This window comes from Sinocyclocheilus rhinocerous, unplaced genomic scaffold, assembly GCF_001515625.1.
Source record: "Sinocyclocheilus rhinocerous isolate Xijiao unplaced genomic scaffold, SAMN03320098_v1.1 scaffold2849, whole genome shotgun sequence".
NCBI lineage: Eukaryota > Metazoa > Chordata > Actinopteri > Cypriniformes > Cyprinidae > Sinocyclocheilus > Sinocyclocheilus rhinocerous.
The window spans coordinates 509959-510286 of NW_015642055.1; the positions used below are offsets into that span (position 1 = coordinate 509959).

The 328-nt window shown below is 27.1% G+C and overlaps 1 protein-coding gene across 1 annotated transcript in view; it reads left to right on the forward strand.

Moving 5' to 3' along the window:
• The window catches only part of LOC107755559 (ATPase family AAA domain-containing protein 5-like), a 20790-nt gene that overhangs the window by 7601 nt on the left and 12861 nt on the right, over positions 1-328 (forward strand). The window lies entirely within an intron of this gene.

Below are 328 nucleotides of genomic sequence, written 5' to 3' on the forward strand. Positions count from 1 at the left end.
ATGGATCACAAAAATATTTAGTGTTTTCAGTTTGTACATTCTTTACGTTTCTTTTGGACTTGAGGCAGAAAACTGGAAACATGGTGAAAAAAAAAAAATCTTGTTGGTTTTTGACTTATGCATAGTACTATAAAAGGGATAATATATAACAATGTTAATAAGTATTATTGATATAGGACTATTAACTTTATTTATCCCACAGGGGAAACTATTAATAATGAGGGGAATAAACTGAACTATCATTGTAATCAACTGTCATCCATACATATTCATTTTAATAATTTTATAATAATTCATATGATTTTACATGTGGCCTGAGAAAATCATG